This window comes from Triticum aestivum, chromosome 6A, assembly GCF_018294505.1.
Source record: "Triticum aestivum cultivar Chinese Spring chromosome 6A, IWGSC CS RefSeq v2.1, whole genome shotgun sequence".
NCBI lineage: Eukaryota > Viridiplantae > Streptophyta > Magnoliopsida > Poales > Poaceae > Triticum > Triticum aestivum.
In genome coordinates, this window is record NC_057809.1 from 540,162,820 (window position 1) to 540,181,173 (window position 18,354).

An 18,354-nucleotide genomic window follows, 5' to 3' on the forward strand; every position below is an offset into this window, starting at 1 on the left:
TATTTTGAACATCAAGACAGTCAAATCAATTTGACCACTTGCGAACAGAAAGGAATATGGCATACCCGTGACCACGGTCCAAACATTGGCAGGTCACGACAGAGAAAAAGACACGCGATGTTGCAGTACGTCAACAATACCCGTGACCAAACCATCTTCTTACCGGAGCAGCCTGCACCAAAGAGAGAGACAGGCTTCTCCTTCACCAGAAGAATGACCACGGAGCGCACGGCGAGGAATTCGTCAACCAGCAAATTGATCAGTTTTCATTCCGGCAGCCTTTTTTTTACTTATTTTCTTTGAATCCCTGGGCTGACTTGAATCTTATTTTGGAACAGAGGGAGTTACTCCAATGAGACGTGCCTTTATCAAACAACCATCAGACTTTTTATATTGCGGTATAATCTTAAAGCGCATGTGAATAATATATACTGTAGTTTTCTTACTATACTGATTGGCATCCCATGGAGGGATAGCCCACCTCGTATTTCATTGCAGGAACGAGCATTGAGACTTGTTTTACTGTCAGCCGAGAAATTTAAGTAGTGCACCAAGCGCAGATGTATTACGAAATTACAAAAAAAAATCCATACCTGCCTCTCACTGGACTGGTTGACAGAAACGCTTTCTGCAGCAAGAACATCACATGGTGGTTCGATGATCCCAGCAAAATGGTCCTCAACCTTGATAATACTCTTTGAGAGACTCCCCTTGGAACTACTTGCATCTCCCAAACCAAACCTCCCATTGAAGCCAGTGTACTTTGCTCAAACTTGTAGAAGAGATGCATCACTATATAGGGCGGATTGAAGCTATGCTGCAATAAAATGGTGCTGTAAAAACAATAGCTGCCATGTAATATTTAGTACATAAACATTTTTGGGACTGCATTTGATGCTGCTTTTGTCACGGCGAGTACCGGTCAGAAAAGCTTGCACTTCACAATAAGTTGACGATTCATCAAGTTCTCCAGTCTCGAAACGAACGGATTGTATGAATGCTTGGTTAACTACCAACACATTGGGTTCCATTACATGTGGCTCTCCTGCTTGAACTTTTCATAATAAATGAACAAAGAAACTAGTAGAAACCATGGTATGTAATGCAACTTGAAGCTGGCAGGTTTGCTTCTTGAAAATGCGGCAGATTTATTAGAGATCTCATTTTTGGTTGCATTAGATGATTGCTTCCAGGCTCAAACTCAAATTCCTAGTTTTTCACGGGCAAGAATGCATTGCTGTATTGCCCGTAATGGAAGGATGCATGTAGATTGTGGCAGAATTTATTGCCCACAATGGAAGGATGCATTGTTGTATCCAGTTTGGTTGCAGTGTATGGCGATGCTCAGGCTCAAACAATAAAAAGTTCCGAACCGTAAGGAGTGGAGGCAGATGATGGACGGTCATTTTGCTAAAAAAGAAGGCCACGGATGGAACCTTTTGAAGATAGCAAAGCAACAAAACCTACTCCATAGCCTTGCCGAAACTGTTGCATGTGAGAGCCCCGATGTTGGAAAGTGGCTGCAAACGAACTCTGGATACACCTGACACTACAGGCCCTAGGTTGTCGTTTTTGTCCAAGCGCCAGTAAAGTAGAGGCACATGGCTTCCTCTTTGGACAGTGAGATCACCAATAATTCCAGAAATTGAAACCTTATCCGCGACAAAGTTCGAATCTCCAGGCAATTGAAAGGTTCTGATAGAAATGTCTGTAGCTAGTGTTGATAGGAAAGCCGTGCTCTCTATATATATTGTCATATGATCTCCCATGCTAAAGTAACAATTCATTCACATACTCAAGTATGAATCAGAAACTTCATTGAAAACTAACAAACTATAATTTCAGTCATTGAAGCAATTCCAGTTTATCATAACATAGGAAAGAGTCAATATAAGAGCTTTTCAGAAAGTCCACACACTCAACCATCATTTAGTCTTTCACAATTGCTAACACTCACGCGATATTTATGGTTATGAAGTTTTAATCGGACACAGAGAAAGATAGGGGCTTATAGTTTTGCCTCCCAATGTTTTACCTCAAGGGTAATGTCAACAATAATAGTTCATGAAAACCCACATCCAATTAGCCATATATATCAGGATCTTTCCAACACATTGTGCTTGCCAAAGGATAAAATGTAAAAATGAAAGGTGAAGATCACCATAAATCTTATATGAAGTATAAGATGAAAGTAAAAGATAGGCCCTTCGCAGAGGGAAGCAGAGGTTGTCATGCGCTTTTATGGTTGGATGCACAAAATCTTAATGCAAAAGAATGTCACTTTATATTGCCACTTATGATATGGACCTTCATTATGCAGTCTGTCGCTTTTATTTCTTCCACATCACAAGATCGTATAAAGCTTATTTTCTCCACATTAATAGATCATACATATTTAGAGAGAATTTTTTATTGCGTGCACCGATGACAACTTACTTGAAGGATCTTACTCAATCCATAGGTAGGTATGGTGGACTCTCATGGAAAAAATGGGTTTAGGGATATTTGGAAGCACAAGTAGTATCTCTACTTGGTGCAAAGAAATTGGCTACAAAGAGAGGGAAAGGCAAGCTCAACATGTTGGATGATCCATGAATTTATAATTTATCTCAGCTGTAAGAAAACATAACCCATTACGTCGTCTTCCTTGTCCAACATCAACTCTTTATCATATCATACTTTAATGAGTGCTCACAATTATAAAAGATGTCCAAGATAGTATATTTATATGTGAAAACCTCTCTTTCTTTATTACTTCACATTAATTGCAACGATGACCAAAACTATGTTTGTCAACTCTCAACAACTTTTATTCATCATACTCTTTATATGTGAGCTCATTACTCTCCATAAGATCCATATGATCTCTTTATTTCTTTTTATTTCTTCTCTTTTTATTTTATTCCCTCAAGATTATAGCAAAATAATCAAGCCCTTGACTCAACTCTAATCTTTATTATATAGCTCACGGACTCGATTACATAGAAAGATCATAAAGCAAAACTCAAAACTAGATCATTCTAAAACTTTATTCTACTAGATCAAGATATTATCAAAAGGATCGAACTAAGAAAAAGGGTAAAGATAAAAGTGATTGTGATACGATACCGGGGCACTCCCCCAAGCTTGGCAGTTGCCAAGGGGAGTGCCCATACCCGATGCTTAGTTCTTCTTTGTTGGTGAAGAAGGTGTTGGCTTTGTTGATGGCGTAGGCTTCTTCCTTAATTTGCGCTTGAGGACAGAATGTTGATCCCTCATGTCATCGATCTCCTGCTCCAGGCTTAGTATCTTTTTGCATAATTCCTGCTTGTTTTCCTGCAAGAGGCGAAAAGGGATAAACTCGATCTTAGGTTTCTTTGCTCTATCCGGGAGGCTTGACTTTTTGAACTCCACATGCATGTCCCCAGGTTGACGTAATGGGTTCATCTTCATCTGAGCTCGTCTCCTCCTTTCCCTTAGGTTCATAGTCCTCTTCTTCTTCCGTAGTCCAACCACAATGCTCCACATCCCCATAGACCTTAGGATCAGTAAGGTAGTCGGCCACATAGCTTTCTCCTTCCGAATCCTGGGACGACATGTTGCTCAAATCTATAGCAGGCCAGCTCGAAACAAAGACAGGAGATATTTGCGTGATACGGTGGTCAAAACCTTTGGGAGATTATATAATGATTTTTACTGACCAAAAGAAGTATCGTGCAAGAAAATAGAGTCTGGAGAGCGCACGAGGTGCCCATGAGGCAGGGGGGGTGCGCCCTCCACCCTCGTGGAAGCCTCGTGTCCTTTCCGGACTGCTTCTTATTTTCCTATTTTCTTAAATATTCCAAAACGGAGAAAAAATGCCATTAGAACTGTTTTGGAGTCGGTTTACTTACCGTACCACGTACCCATTCCTTTTCGGAGTCTGAAATGTTCTGGAAAGTGTCCCTTATGTATTCCTCCGGGGTTACAGTTTCAATAACATTAGTTTCAACATTTATAGGATTACCTGAGATATAACGTTTCATTCTTTGGCCGTTCAGCACCCTCAGATTTGTGCCTTCAAAGTTGTTGATTTTTATGGCACCGGAACGATAGACCTCCTCGATGACGTAAGGACCTTCCCATTTAGAGAGAAGTTTGCCTGCAAAAAATCTTAAACGAGAGTTGTATAGCAATACATAATCACCTACATTAAACTCACATTTTTGTATCCTTTTATCATGCCATCTTTTAACTTTTTCTTTAAACAGCTTGGCATTTTCATAGGCCTGAGTTCTCCATTCATCAAGTGAGCTAATGCCAAATAACCTCTTCTCACTGGCACGTTTGAAATCATAATTGAGTTGTTTGATGGCCCAATATGCCTTATGTTCTAATTCGATAGGTAAGTGACATGCTTTTCCATAAACCATTTTATATGGAGACATACCTATAGGATTTTTATATGCAGTTCTATCAGCACATAATGCATCATCAAGTTTCTTGGACCAATTCTTTCTAGATCTATTAATAATCTTTTGCAAAATTAATTTAAGCTCTCTATTGCTAAGCTCTACTTGACCACTAGACTGTGGATGATATGGAGATGCAATTCTATGATTAACATCATACTTAGCAAGCATTTTACGAAAGGCACCATGAATAAAATGTGAACCATCATCAGTCATTAAATATAGTGACTCCAAACCTCGGAAAAATAACTTCTTTAAGCATCTTAATAGAGGTGTTATGATCAGCACTACTAGTTGGAATAGCTTCTACCCACTTAATAAAGTAATCAACATCAACTAAAAATATGTGTATACCCATTAGAGGAAGGAAACGGTCCCATATAATCAAAGCCCCAAACATCAAATGGTTCAATAACAAGTGAATAATTCATAGGCATTTCTTGACGTCTACTAATATTACCAATTCTCTGACATTCATCGCAAGATAAGACAAACTTACGGGCATCCTTGAAGAGAGTAGGCCAATAAAAACCGGATTGCAATACCTTATGTGCAGTTCTATCTCCAACATGGTGTCCTCCATAAGCTTCGGAGTGACACTTGCATAGGATCTGTTCCTGTTAATGCTCAGGTACACAACATCTAATAACACCATCTACTCCTTCTTTATAAAGGTGTGGGTCATCCCAGAATTAATGTCTTAAATCATAGAAAACCTTTTTCTTTTGCTGGTATGTGAAACTAGGTGGTATAAATTTAGCAACAATGTAATTAGCATAATCAGCATACCATGGAGTAGTACGAGAAGCATTTATGACATCTAATTGTTCATCAGGAAAGCTATCATATATAGGTAGTGGGTCATCAAGAACATTCTCTAACCTAGACAAGTTGTCTGCAACGGGGTTCTCAGCTCCCTTTCTATCAATAATATGCAAATAAAATTCTTGTAGTAGGAGAACCCATCTAATAAGTCTAGGTTTACCATCTTTCTTTTCCATAATATATTTAATAGCAGCATGATCGGTGTGAATAGTTACTTTAGAATCAACAATATAAGGTATGAACTTATCACAAGCAAATACAACTGCTAAGAATTCCTTTTCAGTAAAAGCATAATTTCTCTGGGCATTGTCTAGATTTTTACTAGCATATTGAATAACATTTAATTTTTTATCAACTCTTTGTCCTAGAACAACACCTACAGCATAGTCACTAGCATCACACATGATTTCAAAGGGTAAATTCCAATCAGGAGGCTGAACAATAGGTGCAGAAATCAAGGCTTTCTTAAGTATTTCAAATGCTTCTACACAATCATCATCAAAGACAAAAGGAATATCTTTTTGTAATAGGTTAGTCAGAGGCCGGGAAATTTTTGAGAAGTCCTTAATGAACCTTCTATAAAAACTGGCATGACCAAGGAAACTTCTTATACCTTTGATGTCCTTGGGACACGGAATATTTTCAATAGCATCAACTTTAGCTTTGTCAACTTCAATACCTCTTGCAGAAATTTTATGCCCCAAGACAATACCTTCATTAACCATAAAGTGGCACCTCTCCCAATTCAAGACAAGGTTAGTTTCTTCACATCTCTGCAAAACTCGATCAAGGTTGCTCAAGCAATCATCAAAACAGGATCCATAAAAAAGAAATCATCCATGAAAACTTCACAAATCTTTTCACGAAAGTTAGAGAATATAGCGGTCATACATCTTTGAAAAGTAGCAGGTGCATTACATAAACCAAAAGGCATACATCTATAAGCAAAGGTACCAAAAGGGCAAGTAAAAATGGTATTTTCTTGATCCTCAGCTGACACAGGTATTTGGGAGAAACCAGAGTAACCATCTAGAAAGCAAAAATGTGTATGTTTGGATAATATTTCTAACATTTGATCAATAAAAGGCAAAGGGTAATGATCTTTTTAGTAGCTTTATTTAGTTTGCGGAAATAAGTTACCATCCTATAACATGTAATAATTATTTGTGGAATCTATTCATATTTATCATTAGGAACAATAGTAATACCTCCCTTCTTGGGGACACAATGTACAGGACTTACCCACTGACTATCAGCAACGGGATAAATTATACCTGCCTCAAGGAGCTTTTATATTTTCTTTCTTACCACTTCTTTCATCTTAGGATTTAGCCGTCGTTGGTGATCATCAAGAGTATATCCAATAGCAGCACGGTGCTTCTTCAGAGTTTTCAATAATTTCTCTTCTTCATGCTTTGAAAGGTTAGCACTAATAATAACAGGATATATCTTCTTTTCATCAGGATAAGCATATTTAAGAGTATCAGGCAATGGTTCAAGCTCAAACACGGGATCACCCTTGGGTGGAGGAGGATCCCCTAGGATTTCAACAGGCAAGTTGTGTTTCAGAATAGGTCCCTATTTAAATAATACTTCATCTATTTCCCTTCTTTCATTCATAAACATATTGTTTTCATGGTCTAGCAAATATTGTTCTAAAGGATCAGTAGGAGGCACGGCAATAGAAGCAAGACCAATAATTTCATCTTTACTAGGCAATTCTTTATCATGGGGTTGTCTATGCAATTTAGCGAAATTAAACTCATGAGACATATCCCCTAAACCAACAGAAACATATCCTTATTGCAGTCTATCTTAGCATTAACAGTATTCAAGAAGGGTCTACCAAATATAATGGGACAACACCTATCTTGTGGAGAACCGAGAACAAGAAAATCAGCAGGGTATTTAACTTTCCCACACAAGACTTCAACATCACTAACAATCCCAACTGGTGAAATAGTATCTCTATTGGCAAGCTTAATTGTAACATCAATCTCTTCTATCTTAGTAGGTGCAATACCATGCATAATTTCTTGGTATAAGGAATGAGGTATTGCACTTGCACTAGCACCCATATCACATAAGCCATGATAGCAATGATCTCCTATTTTAACAGAAATAACAGGCATGCCTACAACAGGTCTATGTTAATTTTTAGCATCAGGTCTAGCAATTCTAGCAGCTTCATTGCAGAAGTAAATAACATGCCCTTCAATATTATCGTCCAAGAGATCTTTAACCATAGCGATACTAGGTTCAAATTTAATTTGCTTAGGGGATTTAGGTGTCTTAATATTACTTCTGTTAACCACAGTTGAAGCTTTAGCATGATCCTTTATTCTAACAGGGGAAGGTGGTTTCTCAATATAAGTAGTAGGAACAACAGGATCATTATAAGTGATAGTCTTTTCTTCAACTTTAATATGTGCAACTACCTTTAAATGGGAGGATTATATTTAAACCACTTCTCCTTAGGGAGATTAACATGAGTACCAAAGGATTCATAGAAAGAAGCTACTATCTCAGAGTCAAGTCCATATTTAGTGCTAAATTCACGGAAAACATCGATATCCATAAAATATTTAACACAATCAAACTTAGGTGTTATACCCGACTCCTTACCTTCGTCGAGGTCCTAATCTTCAGAGTTGCATTTAATTCTTTCCAATAAATCCCATTTGAATTCAATAGTCTTCATCATAAAAGATCCAGTACAAGAAGTATCGAGCATGGAGCGATTACTGAGAGAAAGCCGAGCATAAGATTTTTGAACAATCATTTCTTTTGAGAGCTCATGATTGGGGCATGAATATAACATTGACTTAAGCCTCCCCCAAGCTTGAGCGATGCTTTCTCCTTCGCGAGGCCAAAAATTATGTATATAATTACGATCACGATGAACAAGATGCATAGGATAAAACTTCTCATGAAATTCCAATTTCAATCATTGGTAGTTCTATGATCCAATATCATCACATAGCCTCAACCATGTCAATGCATCTCCCTTCAAAGATAAAGGAAAGACCTTCTTCTTGATAACATCATCGGGCATACCTGCAAGCTTAAATAATCCACAAACCTCATCCACATAGATTAAGTGTAAATCGGGATCCAATGTTCCATCACCTTTGAAAGGATTAGCTAGCAGTTTCTCTATCATACCCGAAGGAATTTCAAAGTAAACATTTTCAGTAGGTTCAGTAGGTTGAGGAGCAATGATACGTCTCCAACGTATCTATAATTTTTGATTGCTCCATGTTATATTATATTCTGTTTTGGACATTATTGGGCTTTATTACACACTTTTCTATTATTTTTGGGACTAACCTACTAACCGGAGGCCTAGCCCAGAATTGTTGTTTGTTTTCCTATTTTAGGGTTTCAAAGAAAAGGAATATCAAACGGAGTCCAAACGGAATGAAACCTTCGGGAACGTGATTTTTGGAACGAACAAGATCCAGGAGACTTGGACCCTACGTCAAGCAACCAACAGGGAAGCCATGAGGTAGGGGCGCGCCTACCCCCCAGGTGTGCTTTCCACCCTCGTGGGCCCCCTGTTGCTCCACCGACGTACTTCTTCCTCCTATATATACCTACATACCCCCAAATGATCAGATACGGAGCCAAAACCCTAATTCCACTGCCGTAACTTTCTGTATCCACGAGATCCCATCTTGGGGCCTGTTCTGGAGCTCCGCCGGAAGGGGCATCGATCACAGAGGGCTTCTACATCAACACCATAGCCTCTCCGATGAAGTGTGAGTAGTTTACCTCAGACCTTCGGGTCCATAGTTATTAGCTAGATGGCTTCTTCTCTCCTTTTGGATCTCAATACAAAGTTCTCCCCCTCTCTTGTGGAGATCTATTCGATGTAATCTTCTTTTGCTGTGTGTTTGTTGAGACCGATGAATTGTGGGTTTATGATCAAGTTTATCTATGAACAATATTTGAATCTTCTCTGAATTCTTTTATGTATGATTGGTTATCTTTGCAAGTCTCTTGGAATTATTAGTTTGGTTTGGCCTACTAGATTGATCTTTCTTGTAATGGGAGAAGTGCTTAGCTTTGGGTTCAATCTTGCGGTGTCCTTTCCTAGTGACAGTAGGGGCAGCAAGGCACGTATTGTATTGTTGCCATCAAGGATAACAAGATGGGGTTTTCATCATATTGCATGAGTTTATCCCTCTACATCATGTCATCTTGCTTAAGGCGTTACTTTGTTCTTATGAACTTAATACTCTAGATTCATGCTGAATAGCGGTCGATGTGTGGAGTAATAGTAGTAGGTGAAGGCAGGAGTCGGTCTACTTGTCTCGGACGTGATGCCTATATACATGATCGTACCTAGATATTCTCATAACTATGCTCAATTCTGTCAATTGCTCAACAGTAATTTGTTCACCCACCGTAAAATACCTATGTTCTTGAGAGAAGCCACTAGTGAAACCTATGGCCCCCAGGTCTATCTTCATCATATTAATCTTCCAATACTTAGTTATTTTCATTGCTTTTATTTTACTTTGCATCTTTATCATAAAAATATTATCTTATCATATCTATCAGATCTCACTCTCGTAAGTGGCCGTGTAGGGATTGACAACCCCTTATCGCGTTGGTTGTGTGGATTTATTTGTTTTGTGTAGGTGTGAGGGACTGGCGCATAGCCTCCTACTGGATTGATACCTTGGTTCTAAAAAACTGAGGGAAATACTTATGCTACTTTGCTGCATCACTCTTTCCTCTTCAAGGGAAAACCAACGCAGTGCTCAAGAGGTAGCAAGAAGGATTTCTGGCGCTGTTGCCGGGGAGGTCTACGCAAAAGTCAACATACCAAGTACCCATCACAAACCCTTATCTCCCGCATTACATTATTTTCCATTTGCCTCTCGTTTTCCTATCCCCCATTTCACCCTTGCCGTTTTATTCGCCCTCTCTCTCTCTATCCTCCATCTCTTTTTCTATTTGCCTCTTTTTGCCCGTTCCTCGTTTTCTTGTGTGTTGGATTGCTTGCTTGTCACGATGGCTCGAGATAACACTAAATTGTGTGACTTTACCAATACCAACAACAATGATTTTATTAGCACTCCGATTGCTCCTCTTACCGATGCCGAATCTTGTGAAATTAATGGTGCCTTGCTGAATCTTGTCATGAAAGATCTGTTTTCCGGCCTTCCTAGTGAAGATTCCGCTACCCATCTAAATAGCTTCGTTGATTTGTGTGATATGCAAAAGAGGAAATATGTGGAAAATGATATTGTTAAATTTAAGCTATTTCCTTTTTCGCTTAGAGATCGTGCTAAAGCTTGGTTTTCGTCTTTGCCTAAAAATAGTATTGATTCTTGGAATAAGTGCAAAGATGCTTTTATCTCTAAGTATTTTCCTCCCGCTAAGATCATCTCTCTTAGAAATGATATTATGAATTTTAAGCAACTTGGTCATGAACATGTTGCACAAGCTTGGGAGAGGATGAAATTAATGATATGTAATTGCCCAACACATGGTTTGAATTTGTGGATGACTATACAAAACTTTTATGCCGGATTGAATTTTACTTCTAGAAATCTTTTAGATTCGGCCGCGAAAGGCACTTTTACGGAAATCACATTAGGAGAAGCTACTAAACTCCTAGATAATATTATGGTTAATTATTCTCAATGGCACACTGAAAGATCTACTAATAAAAAAGTGCATGCGATAGAAGAAATTAATGTTTTGAGTGGAAAGATAGATGAACTTATGAAATTATTTGCTAATAAAAGTGTTTCTTCTGATCCTAATGATATGCCTTTGTCTACTTTGATTGGGAATAATAATGAATCTATGGATGTGAATTTTGTTGGTAGGAATAATTTTGGTAACAACGCGTATAGAGGAAACTTTAATCCTAGGTCGTATCCTAGTAATTCCTCTAATAATTATGGTAATTCCTAAAACAATTCTTATGGAAATTATAATAAGATGCCCTCTGATTTTGAATCTAATATTAAAGAATTTATTACTTCGCAAAAGAATTTCAATGCTGTGATTGAATAAAAATTACTTAAGATTGATGAGTTGGCTAGGAACGTTGATAGAATTTCCCTGGATGTTGATTCTTTGAGACTTAGATCTATTCCTCCTAAGGATGATATCAATGAGTCTCTCAAAGTCATGAGAATTTCCATTGGTGAATGCAAAGAAAGAACCGCTAGGATGCGTGCTAAGAAAGATTCCTTTATAAGAGCGTGTTCTTCTAGTTTCCATGATAATAAAGATGAAGATCTAAAAGTTATTGATGTGTCCCCTATTAAATCTTTGTTTTGCAATATGAATCTTGATAATGATGGGGCTGAATACGATCCACCTTTACCTCGAAGGCGTTCCAAAAATTCAGAGTTTTTAGATCTTGATGCTAAAATTGATAAAAGTGGGACTGAAGAGATCAAAACTCTAGATGTTAATGAACCTACTATTTTGGATTACAAGGAATTTAATTATGATAGCTGCTATTTGATAGATTGTATTTCCTTGTTGCAATCCGTGCTAAATTCTCCTCATGCTTATAGTCAAAATAAAGCTTTTACCAAACATATCGTTGATGCTTTGATGCAATCTTATGAAGAAAAACTTAAGTTGGAAGTTTCTATCCCTAGAAAACTTTATGATGAGTGGGAACCAACTATTAAAATTAAAATTAAAGATCATGAATGCTATGCTTTGTGAGATTTGGGTGCTAGTGTTTCCATGATTCCAAAGGCTTTGTGTGATTTGTTAGGTTTCCGTGATTTTGATGATTGCTCTTTAAACTTGCACCTTGCGGATTCCACTATTAAGAAACCTATGGGAAGCATTAATGATGTTCTTACTGTTGCAAATAGAAACTATGTGCCCATAGATTTTATTGTTCTTGACATAGATTGCAATCCTTCATGTCCTATTATTCTTGGTAGACCTTTCCTTAGAACGATTGGTGCAATTATTGATATGAAGGAAGGAAATATTAGATTCCAATTTTCGTTAAGGAAAGGCATGGAACAATTTCCTAGAAAGAAAACTAAATTACCTTATGAATCTATTATGAGAGCCACTTATGGATTGCCTACCAAAGATAGCAATACCTAGATCTATCCTTGCTTTTTATGCCTAGCCAGGGGCGTTAAACGGTAGCGCTTGTTGGGAGGCAACCCAATTTTATTTTTATTCCTTGATTTTTGCTCCTGTTTAGTAATAAATACTTTATCTAGCCTCTATTTTGGTTGTGTTTTTGTGTTTAATTAGTGTTTGTGCCAAGTAGAACCGTTGGGAGGACTTGGGGAAAGTCTTGTTAATCTTGCTGTAAAAAATAGAAACTTTAGCGCTCACGAGAACTGCTACCATTTTTATTTGGAAAGTGCTATTTAGTTAATTCTTTTTGAAGATGACTAGCAAAAATGCCCGTGCAATTCTACGGGAGAAAAAATAACACACGCCGGTGGGACATGGAACTATGTTTTACAAATCATATTCGGTACAACCTTCCTTAGCTAAAAGATGGGCAACTTTGTTCGCCAAACGACGCACCCAACAAACCTTGGACTCCACCAAGTCCTCAAGAAGTTCTTTGTTATTACCCACAATTTTTTATATTTAGTTCTAATAAATGTCTGTATTAATGTTGCACCGATTATTGCTTCTCGTTTGATTTTTTTCGTTAAGAAGCCACCTTGGCATTCTTCTAATTGAAGAGTAGCTCATGGAATAGTCTCTGAATCAGTTTTCCTTTTTTCTTTTCGGAAAACACGGTTTTTAATAAAAATAAATACTTTATTTAAAATTAGAAAATAGTGAGTTTTTATGGAACATTTCTAAATACTTTTTTAAATGGAACAACTTTTGGAATTTTGACCAGTTTTTAAAAATGTGCACCTATTATAATACTAATTTTACCATGTTGATTTTTTTAGATATATAAGTTTCTCGTTTGGTTTGGAATCGTTATTCTTGTATTTTTGATTATTTAGGCTTGGCCCAAACAAAGCACTTGACATAGACACTTCACGTACACAGAGAACACTTTGGTATTAAAAAAAGGGAGTGTCTATATTACAATCAGACTGAAATTGAACTGGCCTTCTATCAAATCTGCCATCCATGAGCAAGCAATGAAAGGGCCCAAAAAGCAACACTGCCACCTCATTACTCTCACGACCTTCTCTAGGTTATTGACAATTTTGTTTTCTTCACAACACTTTTGGAAGGAAACCTGGAATTCTCATGGCATTATCAAGGATCTGAATTTGCTTGAAACAGGAACAATTCACAGAAAATAACTTATTCAACTACCAGGAGTGAAAAGATGCTACAAAAAACCAGTTTGATGATACAAGACCGTACAACCCTGTAACTATAAGTTACAACAATGTACGGCAGGACAACAAGCTACATAAAGCTTCAGACAATGTACAGCAAGACAGCAAGCTACATAAAGTTTCTCTACATAAAGCCAGTATTGATCCAACTTCTTCAAATCCTGACAATCTAAGCTTGGACAAGGTAATTAAGAAACATCAATTAGAGAAACTGAAATGTAAACACATATCCAGGTTGCCTCAGCAACAAAAATTCCTGAAGAAAATAAATAAATAAAAAGCATACACTTTCCACAGGTTAGTTGAAGATGAAGGATCCATCATGTTATGGGGAAATTCATACACTTCAGACAATTTGCCACATGTGTGGAACATAAAGAGAGTAATAATGAAGCTGAGAAAAGCATGGGTAACCATCAGTTACGGCAAATTGAAAAGGAAGATGAGTATTTAAATGAAGAGGGTATTGAGATTTCTTGGAAAATGGAAATACTGTAGCACACGAAGGAAATGTCATGAACACTGAGAGCATTATAATGCCGCACCTAGAAATGGAGTTCAACACAAGAGAAGGACAAGAATTCTTTGACTTCTATTTGAGTGTTGTCGGATTCTCAGTTACCATTGTTGCAGCATCGAGGTACAATGAGTATAAAAGAATCACAATGAAATGCAACAAACATGGCAAAGTAAAAGAAGTAGAAAGAGAAAGTATAACCTATTAGGAGGAAAACAGTTATAGCAAAATCAGAGTGCTAGGTAGTGTGGTGATCTCAGAAAGCGGTAGCCACTGGAAAATTCACTGTTATCTCAATGTAAAAACAGCAGTCACAAAAGAACTACTAAAATTTACAGAAGCTATAGGACCATAAATCCATCATCAATGTATTATAAATTAAACACCAGGAAACTGTAATATACATTCAAAAAAATTCATGTGATCAAGCATTCTATATGAACTCACTATACAAACAACAATGACACACTATATGGAGCTATAGCTAGTCAGCAACTACAATAAATTACAAAATCTACAGGGCAGTGTAAATCCACCATCACCATATTGTAAATTCAAAATCTATAGGACAGTGTAAATCCACCATCACCATACTGATGCAGCTAGATTAGTTTGTGTGATGAAGCATTCTATATCAGCTCACTGTACAAACAACAGTCACCAACTTTGTGGAGCAACTTTAAATTACAAAATCTATAAGACAGTAAATCCAACATCAGGACCTTGTAAATTCAGCATCAAGGTACTGTATATGCATTCAAACTAATTCCAATAACTATATATGCATTCAAACAACATCAGCATTCTTGTAAGCTGAAAACAACATTGCTGGTTACCTATTACATATAGTCGAAACAAAATTATATTATGATATTCATATAAATCAGACAAACTTTGGGCTATTGTGCAATAGCATGGTTCAGTTTATGTGCTTCAAATCACACGGGTCGGAGAAACAAACTGACTCTCCTTTTGGCTATTGTGCAGTAGCACGGTTCAGTTCAACCGCTTGACCAAAACAACTCCAAATCAGTATGACTCGAGCAGTTTGAATGATGTACCTTGGCTACACGGGCGGATGTAATTCCGATGAAGTTGGCAGTACGGAGAAATTCCGGCTAGGTTGGCAGAACAGTGAGATTTCCATGACTTCGGCAGAATGGCAAGATACCAATGTCGAGCACGGATGAAACGACGCAATTGGGTTGGGGCTTCAGTCGAGGGAGTGGATGTGTATTTATATGTTTTGGGACTCTAGAATGGCCAAATCAGTCCCTGTCGGACACCCCATGGGCGCACGAAGGATTGGATCAAGACAAACACATTACAATCCAGTATGTGGAAGGCAAAGCATAGAGATAAAAACTACCAATACATATGTTTTGAAAGTGAGTCACTAATAAGATCAGAAAACCAGGATGCTTCTGGTAGAATATATAGGCCTTTCATTGCTACACCTGCCATTATATAGAATGAGAAAGTAAGTCATATCAGTAAGTGTGGTCTGCCACAGAGCATAAAGGAACTCAGTTGATTAAGTAGCTATATATGCACATGTTAAAAAAATCTAGGCTACAAAGCCAAAAAAAATAGGAAGTAATCTGATATTATTGCTCCAGTTTATACATGAAGCCCCATTGTTCAGTTTAGATGGCAATTTAAAGCAAGAGCACCAACTCATACTATGGAAACCTAAAGAGCAAACAACAAAATTACCCATTTACATAATCTAACAAACTTTAAGGTAGCAGTCCTGTGACCACAAGTTTACCAGTTACAATAAACTTCCAAATCAATTTGCCTTTCAGCACATACATGTTGAAGTATCCTCTCTTCAGTTCATGCTAAGCTCCAATTTAAAATCTGGCATGTAAACTGATACACAATGAAATACATAAGACATATGTTGTAGCATAAGATTGGAGTGAAGAAATTGTAAGGCATGTGTTGTAGCACGACCATTGCAGAATTTATATTGTTCCAAGACAAAAAGGACTAAATATTTTTTCAAACAAAAAATGTATCAGCATGAAAGTGTTCTTGCTAGGTTGAGACTTGAGACTGTACGTCCAACCAATAATTCTGAAACTGCATACCTACTGTCAGGTAACCCAGCATCCTCAACAGTGACCACCACAGTAATCCTCCATTCCTATTTCAGAATCGATCAGAACAAGATCATCATGCAACTATCCCCTTTCACCGTTGGGTCGTTGCTGCCACTGTAGCCTACATATGATTCAGTACACAACATCAAGATTCAGTACAGAGCAGTAATCTTTTACATTATCTCATCCGTCAATATTGGCACCATATTCAATCAGGCCACCACTCAGCTCTGTCGGATGGTGCCTGTGCAATTAAGTAGCAGCTCCCTAAAAAATTGAGCACAGGCCAAGACGTACCATTGGGCTCTCCGCCCGAGAATTAACCAAGTAGCTCAGCTGGACTAAGCTCCGCCTCGGCTCTTGAGCACCGGCGCGCCACGCCGCCGCCGCTGTAACACCCTTGATGCGGCTATATCGCCCACGTGTCGAAGCACGACTTAGAGGCATAACCGCATTAAAAGCAATGTCGCAAGTGACGTAATCTTCACACAACCCATGTAATACATAAGGGAAAGATATACATAGTTGGCTTACAATCGCCACTTCACACAATTACATGAATAAAGCATTACATCATCCAAATACACTCAAGGTCCGACTACGGAACCAAAATAAAAGAAGACTACCCCAAATGCCACACAGATTCCCGATCGTCCCGACTGGGCTCCACTACTGATCAATTAGAACGAAACAACACAAAGGACAAGATCTTCATCGAGCTCCTCCTTGAGGTTGGTTGTGTCACCTGCTCGGTAACATCGGCACCTGCAAACTGGTTTTGGAAGTATCTGTGAGTCACGGGGACTCAGCAATCTCGCACCCTCGCGATCAAGACTATTTAAGCTTATATGTAGGATAAAAGGTATGAGGTGGAGCTGCACAAGCGACTAGCATATATGGTGGCTAAACATACGCAAAAGAGAGCGAGAAGAGAAGGCAAAGCACGATCGTGAAACTATGATCAAGAAGTGATCCTAGAACAACCTACTTCAAACATTACTCCAACACCGTGTTCACTTCCCGGACTCCACCGGAAAGAGACCATCACGGTAACACACGCGGTTGATGTATTTTAATTAAGGTCAACTTCAGGTTTTCTACAACCGGACATTAACAAATTCCCATCTGCCCATAACTGCGGGCACGGCTTTCGAAAGTTCAAATCCCTGCAGGGGTGTCCCAACTTAGCCCATAACAAGCTCTCACGATCAACGAAGGATATTCCTTCTAGCGGGAAGTCCCGATCAGACTCGGAATCCCGGTTACAAGACTTTTCGACAAGGTAAAACTAAACGAGCAACACCGCCCGAATGTGTCGACAAATCCCGATAGGAGCTGCACATATCTCTTTCTCAGGGCACACTCAGATTGTCTTAGGTACGGGTAGGCCAGCCCAGAGTTGCCCCTGGTGGCCACCGGCAGCTGACAGGTTGGACCAACACTCAGAGGAGCACTGGCCCGGGGGGGGGGGTTAAAATAATGATGACCCTTGAGTCTGCAGAACCCAAGGGAAAGAAAAGGCTAGGTGGCGAATGGTAAAACCAATGTTGGGCATTGCTGGAGGAGTTTTATTCAAGGCGAACTGTCAAGGGGTTCCCATTATTACCCAACCGCGTAAGAAACGCAAAATCCGGGAACATAACAGCGATATGACGGAAACTAGGGCGGCAAGAGTGGAACAAAACACCAGGCATAAGGCCGAGCCTTCCACCCTTTACCAAGTATATAGATGCATTAATTAAATAAGATATATTGTGATATCCCAACAAGTAAACATGTTCCAATAAGGAACAACATCTCCATGTTCCAACAAGGAATAAACTTCAATCTTCACCTGCAACTAACAACGCTATAATAGGGGCTGAGCAAAGCTGTAACATAGCCAAACAACGGTTTGCTAGGACAAGGTGGGTTAGAGGCTTGGTTCAACAATATAGGAGGCATGATAAGCAAGTGGTAGGTATCGCTGCATAGGCATAGCAAAAGAGCGAGCAACTAGCAAGCAAAGATAGAAGTGATTTAGAGGGTATGGTCATCTTGCCTGAAAACCCGCAAGGAAGAAGAACGATTCCATGAAGAAGACAAACGGACGTAGACGAATGGGTCCTCACAAACGCGACGTTACCGAAACCAACCCGAAGAAG